This window comes from Panthera onca, chromosome A2, assembly GCF_046562875.1.
Source record: "Panthera onca isolate mPanOnc1 chromosome A2, mPanOnc1 haplotype 2, whole genome shotgun sequence".
Lineage (NCBI taxonomy): Eukaryota > Metazoa > Chordata > Mammalia > Carnivora > Felidae > Panthera > Panthera onca.
In genome coordinates, this window is record NC_138340.1 from 78,071,524 (window position 1) to 78,085,369 (window position 13,846).

The following is a 13,846-nucleotide window of genomic DNA, read 5'->3' on the forward strand; positions in this document are numbered from 1 at the left end:
TTTTTTTAATGTTTATTTTTTGAGAGAGAGGGAACACAAGCAGAGAAGGGGAAAAGAGAGGGGGACAGAGGATCCAAAGTGGGCTTGTGCTGACAGCACTGAGCCCGGTGTGGGGCTTGAACTCATGGACTATGAGATCATGACCTGAGTGTCAGTTGGACACTCAGCCAACTGAGCTACCCAGGTACCCCCAGACTCACATTGTAATATAGACCTTAGCAGGGTTAACACTGGACTATTTTAAACCCCCCTTGATGTCTTGAAGGTACCTAATAAATTTATGAGTTGAAACATTTTATTGATTCAGCTGATACTGGACTGAATCATTTAATTTACTTTGAAATGTTATTTTCTGATTATGATAGTAATATAAGTTTATTGCAGAAAAGTTAGAAAATAATAAAAAGAAAAATGCTCATAATTCAAACACCTGGAGGTAAGCACTTCTAAACATTTTTTTAAAGTTTATTTATTTTTGACAGAGAGAGCGTACATGTGCGAGAGAGGGGCAGAGAGAGAGAGAGCGAGAGAGAGAGAGAGAGAAAGAAAGAGAATCATAAGCAGGCTCCATGCTGTCAGTGCAGAGCCCAACATGGGTCTTGAGCCCACAAGCTGTGAAATCATGACCTAAGCCAGAATCAAGAGCCAGATGCTTAACCCACTGAGCCACCCCACTTGGAGGTAAGCACTTCTAACACTGTGGTATAATCCTCTGGGAAGAGGTATATGTACATGCATTTAAACAAAATTAGCTACATAGCTTTGAATCCCTTTTGTCATCTAGTTGTATAAGCATTTTGCTAAGTCATAAATGTTCTGCAGGGCTATGAATTTTAAAGGTTACATAGCATGCCATAACTTATTTAAACACTACTGTTGATCATTTAGGGTTTTCCATTTTCTTGCTTCCATTACGTGCAAAGAATGAGCTTTGCAAGGTGTAGAAAACAGGGTAAGGACTGTCAATTGTATCTCAATTAAAAAGGAAAAAGAACTACAGCAGGTAATATGAGGGGGAGGAGCTGGCATGAGCAAATTTTTGTGCACCTTGTCTATTGCTGGCATCCTTCTCTCCCTCGTCCTCTTCTTTTGTCTACTTAACCCCTAGCCCCCACCTTTTTCTTCCTCCTTCTTCTTCTCCTCCTCCTTTTCTCTGGCTACACTGGCCTCCTTGCTTCCCATCAGTACACAAGTTTACTCTCCTGCCTTTGGGAATTTGTGGCTCCTTCTGCCTAGATCACTTTCCTGTCACCATGTAGTTCCCTCACTTCCTTGAGGTCTTTATTCAAATGTCACCTTTTCAGTAAGACCCTCTCTGGTCACCCTATCTAGTATTTCACACACTTAACCCCGATTCTTATATCGTCTCCAAGATTTGTTTACCTTTTTCCCTCTAGCATTTGTTATTATCTACCATAGTTTCTATTTCCATTATCTTTGTCAGTCTCCCCCACTGGACTATTAAGCACTAAGAGCACAGGGATCTTCACTCCTTTTGTTTGCTGCTGAATCCTCATTGTCTAGACTGTGTCATCTCATTCTAAATGCTCAAAACATATTTGTTGAATGAATCAATGAATCAACATCACTGTTGTCATAATCATCATCAACAGCCCATCTCCTTTAGGAATCCTTTATTGAATATCCACGCTGTATGGAAATTTATAATCCAGTCAGAGCAACTGGGTACATAATTTAACAGACTCCATTACTTGAAGTAACCCCCTCAGAGTACATCCTCAGAGACAGATCAAACAATGAAATTGAATAGATGGTATTTGTTTATGTCACTGAACATAACAGCTAGACCATAAGAAGCTGGAAAAACTGCTCTAAGTGCATAATTAACCAGATTAAAATGATTCAAAAGGGATTTGTGAAGGAAAGGAAATTCAGGGTTAAGGAACCTCTTAATCTTCCCAATTCTTGCAAAATGTGAGGAATAATTTATTAAGATGACAGGATTTATCCACCTTATCTAGAAGAACAAGACAGCCTGACCCAGTCTGCCCATAGTAACTCTGCCAAACCTCAGTAGTGGATCAACTCAAAAGTACATTTTCCTTGTTCCGCCTCCTGTTCCAAAACCAATAGACGCTGTTGAAGAAAAGCAAGTAACCAGCTCCATTGCACATATGCAATACTCAGCTTCATGCAGGCCCACAGCTCTGTTTAGCAATCCTAGAATAGAGAGGTTCTCAATAGTTTTGGTCCAGAACCCACTTTGTACTAAATTATTAAGGACCCCAAAGAACTTTTGTTTATGTGCATCATATGTATTGATGTTTATTAGAAATTAAAATCAAGAAATTTCAAAAATATTTAAATCATTTAAAAATAGCAATAAAATCAATATATGTTAATACAAATAACATATTTTTATGAAAAATAACAATATTTTCCAAAAGAAATCAGTGAGAAGATGAGCATTGTTTTACATTTGTGCTAATCTCTTTAATGATTGATTTAATAAAAGATAGCTGGATTCTCATATCTGCATCTCCATTCAGTCTGTGTAGCTTCTGGAAGACTCCACCATCCACTCATGAGTGAGAGTGAAAATGTAGTAACTTATTGCACTGAGTCTGTCTTCCTGAAGTTTCCTGATGGTTTTTGCTTGTTACCAATAACCTCCCAATCAATGTCAAATCCTGTGGTAGGGATTTAGCTAAAGGTATTGGGGAAGACTTCATGGGCATTGAGGTAGGTATTAAAGGCTGACTCTGAGTATACAAGTCAAGGTAGAAGAAAGGGCAGTGATGGGTGAGGGTGTAGGGAGAACAATCCCTGTGACAGGAGATGAGGGAAACTGAGGCTGGAAATGTCCCATAAGGAATCTGGGCTCCTCCTGGGGGCATTAAGAAGCATGGAAGTTGACAGGCAGGCTAGTTTGGGAAGGAGGCGTATTGAGAAATACTTCCTTTTTAGAACAAGAGGAAAGGGAGCAAAGGATACAGATATTGCTAGTGGTGGTAGTGACATGTAGGAGAGTAGAGTGCTCATTCATCTACTCAGTGGATTATTGAGCTCCCCCTATTTACTTACTCTGCATGTATAAGATGAACACCATCTGGGAGGAAGGGTATGGTTACAGCTTAGAAGGGCAGTAAAAGTTTGAAACAACTTCTGCAACTGGTATTGGTAAGGGTCTCACAAAGATTGACAAAGAACCACCAGGGTTTCATCAGTGGATAGGCTAATCCACGGTCAGGAAATTGTAAGAGCCAGTGGAGCAGAAGACAAAAAGTGTAAATGAACTATGAGTGCTCATGAGAGCGCAGTTAAGATGATTGGCCCTAGATTTCAGGTTTTTTTTTTTTTTAAATCAAGGTAAAATTTACATAACATAAAATTAACCATTAACCATTTTAAAGTGTCAGATTCAGTGGCATTTAGTACATTCACAGTCATGTGCAACCATCACCTCTGTCTACTTCCAAGATATTTTATCACCTAAGAGGTAGTCCTGTTCCCATTAAGCAGTCACTGCCCATTCACCCCTCCTCCCAGCCCTAGGAAACAATTAATTTCTTCTCTTTCTATGGATTTTCCTGTTCTAGGTGTTTCATATCAATAGAACCATGCAATATGTGACTTGCTTCTTCACTCAGTATTATGATTTCAAACTTCTTCCATGTTGTAACACATATGAGTACTTTATTTCCTTTTGCTGCCAACTAATGTTCCATTTTATGGATATACTACATTTTGTTTATCTATTCGCCAGCAACGCGCATTTGTGGTTTATTTCTACTTTTTAGCTATTATGAGTAATGTTGCTATGAACATTTGTGTACAAGTTTTTGCGTGGACATACGTTTTCGTTTTTCTTGGGTATATACCTAGGAGTGGAAATGCTGGGTCATAGGGTAGCTCTATGTTAAACTATTTAAAGACCTGCCAAACTTTTCCAAAGCAGCAATGTATTTCCACCAGCAATACATGAGGGTTCTAAATTCTCCACCTCTTTGCTTGTTATTATTTGTCTTACTTTATTATATCCTTCCTTGTGGGTGTAAAGTTGTAGTTTGACTTGCATTTCCGTAATGACTAATGCTACTAAGCAATCTTTCACATGCTTACTTACCATCTGTACCTTTTCTTTGGTGAAGGGCCAGTTCAGCTCTTGCCCATTTTCTATTTGGATTGTTTGTTTTTTTAGCATTTCGAGAATTCTTAGTATATTCTTGATGCATACGTGATTTGCGAATATTTTCTCCCATTTTGTACCTTGCCTTTTCATTCTCTTAACAGTGTCATTTGCAGAGCAGAGACTTTTAATTTTGTTGAGGCCCAAACTACTATTTTAAAAAAATGTATGGATCATGCTTTCTCATGTCATGTCTAAGAACTGTTTGCCTAACTTTACTTTCTGAAGATTTCCTCCTTTTTTCTTATAAAAGCTTTATAGTTTTACACTTTTACATTTACATCCACAATCCATTTGAGTTAATTTTTATACAAGTTATGAACTTAGGTCAAGGCTTACTTATTTATTTATTTTGCCTATGAATATTTAATTGTTCCAGTAACATTTGATGAAAGACTATATCCCCTTTACCGTTAGATTGGCTATGTGTCATTGTCAGAAATTGGTTGACTATGCTCGTGTATAGCCTCAATTTCTGGATTCTCTGCTATGTCTCCTTGACCTATGTGTCCATCTTTCTTCAATACCACACTGCCTTGATTACTGTAGGTTTATAGTAAGTCTTAAAATGGGGTAAAGTGAGTTCTCCAGCTTTGTTCTTTTTCAAAGCTGTTTGGCTGTTCTAGTTCCTTTGTCTTTTCATACACATTTTAGAATCAGCTTGTTGATATTTACAAAAAATTCTGGAATTTTGATTGGGATTATGTTGAATCTATAGATTAAGTTGAGAATTGACATCTTAACAATTCTGAGGCTTCCATGGATAGACATGACATATCTTTCTATTTATTTATATCTTCCTTTATTTCTCCAATCAGCCTTCTGTAGCTTTCAGCATACAGATCCTGTACACGTTTTGTTAGATTTAAATCTAAGTATTTCAATTTTTGGTATGATTTTGAATGGTACTTAAAAATTTTTTCATATTCTAATTGTTCATTGCTAATGTATAAAAATAAAACTGATTTTTATATATTGACCTAGTATTCTGGTGTTTATAAATTATTTATGAGTTCTAGAAAATTGATGTATACTCCTTAGGATTCTTTTGATGTTGATAATTATATCATTTAAGAGTTGAGATAGTTTTCAGGGTGCCTGGGTGGCTCAATCAGTTGAGTGTCTGACTCTTGGTTTCAGCTTAGGTCATGATCCCAGGGTCATGGGATCATGTCCCGTGTTGGGCTCTGTGCTAAGCATGGAGCCTGCTTAAGATTCCCTCTCCCTCTCTCTCTTTCTCTCTCTCTCTCTCACCCTCTTTGCTCACTCTTTCTTTCTAAAATAAAAATTAAAAAAATAAAAGAGTTGAGATAGTTTTCTTTCTTTTTTTTTTCCCAATCTGAAAGCCTTTTTTATGCCTTTTCTGTCCATGCCATTCTTGTGCTCAGGGGAGGTACTGGTATTTATGACAATTTGCACACAGAATTGGGAGATTCCCTTCTTTGATTCTCTCCTTTCTTGGATTTCTCCCAAACTTTCCACATTCAAAGGGATCCTATTCTAGCTCCAGTCCAAGGTGGTAGTATAGGAAGACCTTGAACTCACCTCCTCCTAGGCGAAAGAGGACTTCAACTACCTCCATATTGACCTTAACTTTCTAGTTGATTAAGTTCTTCTTTCCAGTTTGTTTCTTAATTAAGGCCAAAGACCCTGAGGGCAAAGCAACGCCTGCCGGGAACTGAAACTACCCCTCAAGCAATAAGGACTGCCCTGAGCCAATAAGACTCCACCATCAACTCCAAGACAATGACCAACCTGACCTTTACTGACCACCTGCATGTACCCACCCACCTTTGTCCCACATTTTCTTTACATATTCCTGGAAGTATTTTTGGTACTTTAGAGACAGTCTTTGATGTTAGTCTGCTATCTTCCTGGTGTTGGCCTCACTGAATAAATTCCCTCTTTGTTTCATCTCCACTAGTTCCTCTGCCTTTGGATTTTGTCAGTGGTGAGTAGACAAACCTGGTCTTCTTGGGTCCCCTGGAGCTAGGTGCTCTTGCACCCTAACTCCCTGGCTACATATTTGGTGAGCCAGCCAGGAGCTGTACTTCCAGTTTGTCCAGCTCCCTCAGGATTATACCTATTGATAGAACAATTACTCCTGAAGAACTGAGGACTGACTGAACAGCTTCTGCCCAACAAAATATAGAATATCAAAAGACAACAGCAAGAGAAACAGACAGTAACAAAGGGAACCCTCACCCCTAATGTTGCCAAGGGAAGTGGGGAGAGATAGTACTGAGAGACCAGGAACAGACTCCTCTGTCCTTGGGCACAGAAAAAAAAAAAAAAAAGCTGCAGTTTAAAAAGAGCAACTGGCGTTTAAAAGAGAGGACTAGAATTCTGCCAACAACAACAGAGGAGCCATGGGAGCACTCTCTGGGTCACAGGGACTGGAGAATGACAGGTTTACATGTTTTTATCCACCATTTTTGTTAATGTTTATTTATTTTTGAGACACAGAGAGCACAAGCAGAGCAGGGGCAGAGAGAGGGGGACAGAGAATCCAGAGAGGGCTCCACACTGACAGCAGTGAGCCTGATGTGGGTCTCAAACTCATGAACTGCGAGATCATGAGATTATGACCTGAGCCAAAGCCAGCCACTCAATTGACTGAACCACTCAGGCCCCACGTTTTCCATCTGCCTTAAAAGCACGGACCAGAGCAGGATCCAGTTTCTGTAGCTGGCCTGCAGCCTCAGTAAGCCCCAGGCCCACAATGCACACCAGTGCCAATTGCACTAGGACACACACACACACACACAAGCCATGCTTTTTTTTCTTTTTTCTTTAAAAAATTGCAGTTTCAAAGAGCAACAAGCATGTAAAAGATCCATTTCTGGACTGTACCCCACCTCAGCTCCTGCTGCCCCTTCAGGGCATTCTCTGGGTGGAGAGTCCTGGCATACCCTAGTTTACATCCACTTCAGCTTCAAATATCTTGTCAAGGTGTCCACTGCATGTAGAGCTCCAAGTCCCTTCAGCTGGTACCCACTTTAGTTTCAGCTATCCTGCCCAGGCACCCTCTGTGTAGAGAGCTCAAGGACCTCCTGACCCATAGACTGCTTTGGTTCCAGCCACTCTGCCAGGGCACCCCCTTGTACAGAGCTCCCCAGGACACATCAACTTGCATCCATTTCAGCTTCAGCTGTCCTGCCAGGGTATCCTCAATACACAGAATCCCAGGACACCCCAGCCTGCACTCACTTCAGCTTTAGCTATCCTGACAGGGCACCTGACATGTAGAGAGCCCCAGGATCCCCAGTCCAGGCCAGTCACGGCTTCAGCCAGCCAGCAAAAGTCACCAACTGCCACACACAGTCTACACAGGGGACAACCATATACAAGACCATTCCTTCAAGTTTAGGAGAAGTAGCTGCTCTGCCTAATCTATAGAAACAAATACAGAAAGCCAAGCAAAATGGGAGGCAGAGAAATATGCTCTAAAAGAAGGAATTAGAAAAAAATCCCAGAAAAAAACTAAAACAGATGCTCGCTGGGTTGCAGAGAAAAGGGGAAGAACTAAGTGAGACCTTTAATAAAGAAACTGAAAATATAAAAAAGAATAAATCAGAGTTGAAGAATACAATAACTGAAATAAAAAACACACTACAGGGAATCAGCAGTACACTAGGGTATGCAGAAGGACATATCAGTGATCTGGAAGACAGACTAATGGAAAGCACCAAGATGAATAGCAAAAAGAAAATAATTTTTAAAAAAATGAGGATAGGTTAAGGGATCCCTTGGAAATATCAAGTGAGCAAAAATTCACATTATAGGGATTCCAAAAGAAGGAGAAAGGGGTAGAAAAATTATTTGAAGAAATAATAACTGAAAACTTTCCTTAACTAGGGAAAAAAAATAGATGTCTAGGACAAGAAGCACAGAGTTCCAAACAAGATGAACCCAAGGAGATCCACACCATGATACATAATAATTGAAATGTCAAAGTTTAAAGATAAAGAAAGAATTTTAAAAGTGGTAAGAGAGAAGCAAAAATTTACCTATGATTAAAAACAAAAGCAAACAAAAAACACCTAAAGCTATAAGCTGATTTTCAGCAGAAACTTTGCATGGTGGGAAAGAGTGACATGATATCTTCAAAGTGCTGAAAGGACAAACCTACCACCAAGAAAACTCTACCTAGCAAGATTATCATTAAGATTTGAAAAAGAGATAAAGAGTTTCCCAAACAAAAGATAAAGGAGTTTATCAATATTAAATCAGCCATGTAAGAAATGTTAAAGGGGAAAGAAATAGGTGCAATTAGATATTACAGAATTATGAATAAAAAGATGTAAAATATGACAACATATACATAAAATATGGAGGAAGGAGTAAAAAAATGTTATTCTTTTTAAATTTCTAGAATGTGAACTTAAATGACCATCAAATTAACAGACTGTTATATTCTTGGGATGTTATATGTGAGTCTTACGATAACAACAAACTCAAAACACAAAAATACACAAAAAATAAAGAGAAAGAAAGCCAATTATAGCACAACAGAAACTCATCTATGACAAAGAAAGAGAGCAAGGAAGAAAGAAGCAGAAAACTACAAAAAACAATGAGAAAACAAAGAACAAAATTTCAATAAGTACATACAGATCAATAATTACTTTAAATATAAATGGCCTAAGTGCTCCAATCAAAAGACATAAGGTGACAGGATGGATAAAAAACAACACCCATCTAAATGCTGCCTACAAGAGATCACTTCAATCCTAAAGACACACACATACTTAAAGTGAAGGGATGGAAATACATTTACCATGCAAATGAAAGTAAACAACAACAACAAAACCCCAGAGCCAGGGTAGCAATACCTATATCAAACAATATAGACTTTAAAGTCTTCAATAAAGCATTAGCAAACCGCACTCAACAACACACTAAAATGATCAAGTGGGATTTATTCCAGGGGATCAAGGATGGTTCAATATTCTCAAATCAATCAACATGATATGCCACATCAACAAAACAAAGGTAAAAACCATATGATCATCTCAATACATGCAGAAAAAGCATCTGAAAAAATTTAACATCTATTCATGATAAAAATTCTCAACAAAGTAGGCTTAGAGGGGACATACCTCAACATAACAAAAATACTATTTTGTGAGACTTTTTTTTTATGTTAAACAGCTCACACCTAACATCTTAATGTAAAAAACTGAGAGCTTTCCCTCTAAGATCAAGAACAAGATAAGGATATCTACTCTTGCCACTTTTATTTAATGTAGCACTAGAAGTCCTAGCCATATCAATCATATAAGAAAAAGAAATTAAAGTCATCAATATTGGTAAAAAAGCTAAACTGTCACTATTTGCAGAAGGCATAAGAATATACATAGAAAACCCTAAAACTTACCCCAAAAACTACTAGAAGTAATAAATGAATTCAGTAAAGTTGCAGGATACAGAATTGATACCCAGAAATTGGTAGTGTTTCCATATAATAATAATGAAGTAATAGAAAGAGAAATTAAGAAAACAACACCATTCATAATTGCACCAAAAGAGTAAAATAGCTAGGAATAAACTTATCCAAAGAGGTGAAAGACCTGTACTATGAAAACCATAAAAACAATGATGAAATTGAAGATCACACAAACAAATGGAAAGATATTCCATGCTCATGGATTGGAAGAATTAATATTGTTAAAATGTCCATATTACCCATAACAATATACGGTTTCAATGCAATCCCTATCAAAATAGCAAAAGTATTTTTCACAGAACTGGAACAAATAATGCTAAAATTTGTATGGGACCACAAAAGACCCTGAATAGCCAAAATAATCTTGAAAGACAAAAACATAGCTGGAGGTATCAAAATCCCAGATTTCAAGATGTACTACAAAGCTGTAAGTAATCAAAATAGTATGGTAGTGGCACAAAAATAGACACATAGATCAATGAAACAGAATAGAGAGCTCAGAAATAAACCCATGATTATGTGGTAAGTTAATCTATAACAAAGGAGGCAAGAATATACAATGGGGAAAAGACAGTCTCTTTAACGAATGGTATTGGGAAACCTGGACAGCTACATGCAAAAGAATGAAACTGGATCACTTTATAACACCACACACAAAAATAAATTCAAAATGGATTAAAGACCTAAATGTGAGACTTTAAGTAATAAAAATCCTAGAAAGGTAAACAACAGTAGTTTCTCTCACATCAGCTACAGCAACATTTTTCTAGATATGTCTTCTAAGGTAAGGGTAACAAAAGGAAAAAAAAAAATAAAGAAAAAAAAAGAACTGTTAAGATTACAGCAAAATAGAGCAGGTCACAAAAGCCACCCTCAGGTAGAGTAATGAGACTTCACTTCTTGATGGGGAAATGGCAGGATCACATTGCAGAAGAGCACATTTGATGGGAGATACTGTGGTAGCCGTCTTTGGAAAATACAATCTGCTACACTCAGTTCATCTATTCCTGTTCATCTGCCAACACAGCTCACCTGTATAAGGAATGCTTCTGGGCTCCAGCTTGTTTAGTTACTTTCTTCATTTACTTGTGAACACAGAACAAATCACAATTACTAAAATGCATAGAGGAAGTCAGAGGGTATTAGTGTCACAAATAAATCATGTTTATTTCACAAACCAGAAAAAAAAAGATTACAGCAAAATAAAAAGGGTTTGTACAGCAAAGGAAACCATTAACAAAATAAAAAGACAACCTAACGAATGAGAGAAAATATTTGCAAATGATATATCCAGTAAGAGATTAATATCTAAAATATATAAAGACTTTATACAACCCAATACCAAAAAACCAAACAATCCAATTAAAAAATGGGCAGAGGACCTTCTTTCCAAAGAAGACATACAGATGGCAAATAGCTACATGAAAAGATGCTCAGCATTACTAATCATCAAGGAAATTCAAATCAAAAACACAATGACATATCACCTGTCAGTATGGCTAAAACCAAAAATACAACAAATAACAAGTGTTGGCAAAGATGTGGAGAAAAAGGAGCTCTTGTACACTGTTGATGGGAATGTAAATTGGTCCAGCCACTGTGGAAAACACTGTGGAAGTTCCTCAAAAATTTTAAAATAGGAATACCATATGATCCAATAATTCCACTACTGGGTATATACCCAAACAAAAACACTAATTTGAAAAGATATGCACCCCTCTGTGTACTTCAGCATTATTTACAATAGTGAAGATGTGAAAGCAACCTGAGTGTCCACTAATAGATGAATGGATAAAGGTGTGGTATAAGTGTATGGTGGAATATTATACAGTCTTGCCAAAAATGATGAGATCTTGCCATTTATGACAATATGAATGGACCTAGAGGGTATTATGCTATGTGTAGTAAGTCAGACTGAGAAAGACAAATATCATGTGACTTCACTCATCTGTGGAATTTAAGAAAAATAATAAAGAAACAAAAAGCAGAATCAAACCTGTAAATAGAGAACAACCTGATGGTTGCCAAAGGGGAGGGAGAATGAGGAATGAGCAACGTGGGTAAAGGGAGATACAGACTTCCAGTCTGGGAACGAATAAGTCATGGGAATAAAAGGCACATTATAATTATATTGTAATAATGTTGTATGGTGATTGACGGTAGGTACATTTGTGGTGGGCATAGTATATTGTGGAAACTTGTTGAATCATTATGTTGTACACTGAAACTAGTATAACATTGTATTTCAACTGCATTCAAATAAAAAAATGAAAAACAAAAAATAAGAAAATCCAAATCTGGTCCTTTGGCCAGAAAGCGAGGATTTCTTTTGGTGTTTTATTCAGCCTGCTGTTGCACATTTCTGCAACACTCAGTTTCCCTTGGGGGGGGGGGGCAAAGTGGCAAAAAAATAGCTAAATAAATAAATAGGATTCCCTCACCTCTGTGCTGTAGGACTGCTTTTCTTGGTATCTCTGGTCAGAAAAATGGGGTTTTTCTCTTAGGGTTTTGGTGCCCATTTCACTAGGTTGTAGCTCTTGAGGCAACATGCTCTTGAGGCAAGGCAAAGAGAAGAAAAGAGAGAAAAAAAAAACCCAGGAGATTTCCTCTACATTTTCTGGCTAATATGAGACTCTGGCCAGGAAGATAGGTTTTCTCTACATATTGTTGCCTTTACCCACTTCAGAGTTTCACATTAGAGCTGCCCTCAGGTCAATCACTGGAGACAAAAGAGGGAAAACACAAATTTGTCATATAAGTCTGGATTAGTTAGGTGTGTCCAGAAAAATTGGGCCAATAGGAGACTATAAGTATATGATTTAATATGAGGAATTCACTCACACAATTATGAAGGCTGGGAAGTCCCATAATGTACTGTCTGTAAATTGGAGACCCAAAAAAACCAGTGGTATGATTCAATCTAAGTTCAAAGGTCTGAGAACAGGGGAGAAAATGGTGTAAATCCAAGGAAGCAGAAGACTGATGTCCCAGCTTATGCAGTGAGGAAGGAACTGGTGGGGACTAGGGGTGGGGCATGGATTCCTCCTTTTTCTGCCCTGTGTTCTATTCAGGACCTCAGTAGATTGAATGCTGCCCACACACACTGGGAAGGGCAGTCTGCTTTACTGAGTTCACCAGGTCAAATGCTAAACTCATCCAGAAACACTCTACAGATACCCCCAGGAATAATGTTTAGTCTGGGCACCCCATGGCCCGCTCAAGTAGAAATGTAATAATAACCATTACAGAGTCATTCTTCAAATTTTGATTCCCTTCCCCTATTCACCTCCTATTGTTAACTTTAAAAATTTTTTTTAAATGTTTATTTCTGAGACAGAGACAGAGACAGAGTGCGAGTGGGGGAGGGGCAGAGAGAGAGGGAGACACAGAATCTGAAGCAGGCTCCAGGATCTGAGCTGTCAGCACAGAGCCCGACGTGGGGCCCGAACTCACAAACCATGAGATCATGACCTGAGCTGAGGTCGGTAGCTCAACGGACTGAGCCACCCAGGCGCCCCTCCTATTGTTAACTTTTAAGTTCTAACGTAGTTGCTTTTTATATTCTGAGCAGTATATAATTGCAGTCAATGCAGGCAATGCACTGAAGTGGAAGTAAGCCTAAGAACCATGAAACTTAAGTGTTAGATGGATCATCAGTGAAGATGTTGAAATTATCTAGGTGATGACAGGAATCTGGGCAGAGAATGCCCAGGAGTAAGGTGTTAACATTTTTAATGAGTACATGTGTGTGGCTTGGGTAGCAGGAAATGACAGGGATGAAGATAGGCAGATGGAGCATGAAGACTGTCAGCTGGTGCATGAGTCTTCCAGGAGTTTTTCAAAGTGATTCAAAGTGGTGGAGCCACAGTCTAGATGTGGCAGCAAAACCCTATGTGAAGGCCCACCTTGCCTTCTAAGAAGTAGGAGATGGGTAGTCTATGCAAGGGTGACCAACTTTTGCCTTGAGAGAAATTTGAGGGAAGTTGTGTTGTGTAGGGACTGGTGTTTCAGTTAATATGAAAATGTTCTGGGTAAGGGAAGGGAAGAAGATCTTAGCTAGGGCACCAACATGCTACATATTACCTTACACTTGTAGCCCTTAACTCACCAAATCCTTAACACACTAATGGGAAGGCAGTGTAACATGGGTGACAGCATGCATGTTGGCATAGGAGCAGAGTTCGTGCCCATCCCAGTCACACCACTTGTGTGTGATCTTGGACAAGTTACTTAACATCTCTGAAACT

General features: G+C 38.3%; 1 long non-coding RNA gene across 1 annotated transcript in view; it reads left to right on the plus strand.

Annotated features, from left to right (window-relative positions):
• LOC132679080 (uncharacterized) overlaps positions 1-6,063 on the plus strand; it is a 44,323-nt gene extending 38,260 nt beyond the window's left edge. The window contains exon 3 of the long non-coding RNA XR_009609955.3: positions 5,774-6,063. This is a non-coding gene — a long non-coding RNA (uncharacterized LOC132679080). The remainder of the gene's footprint in view (positions 1-5,773) is intronic.
• The last annotated feature ends 7,783 nt before the right edge of the window (positions 6,064-13,846 follow it).